Consider the following 218-nt stretch of genomic DNA (forward strand, 5'->3'; position numbering starts at 1 on the left):
TTTTCATGCATTTGTTTACAATTTGTATTTCTTCATCTGAGAAGTGTGTATTCATCTCTGATGCCTATGTTTTTATTGGTTTTTTTTAATTTTGGAGATCTGATGTTTTAAAAAATTCTTTATATGTTCTAGATAGAAGTCTTTTGTCTGAGGGACAGTTAGCTAAAGTTCTTTCCCAATTCATGGATTTCCTTTTTACTCTGTTGGTGATTTCTTTT

Source organism: Chinchilla lanigera, unplaced genomic scaffold, assembly GCF_000276665.1.
Source record: "Chinchilla lanigera isolate Chin_1 unplaced genomic scaffold, ChiLan1.0 scaffold00011, whole genome shotgun sequence".
Classification (NCBI taxonomy): Eukaryota; Metazoa; Chordata; class Mammalia; order Rodentia; family Chinchillidae; genus Chinchilla; species Chinchilla lanigera.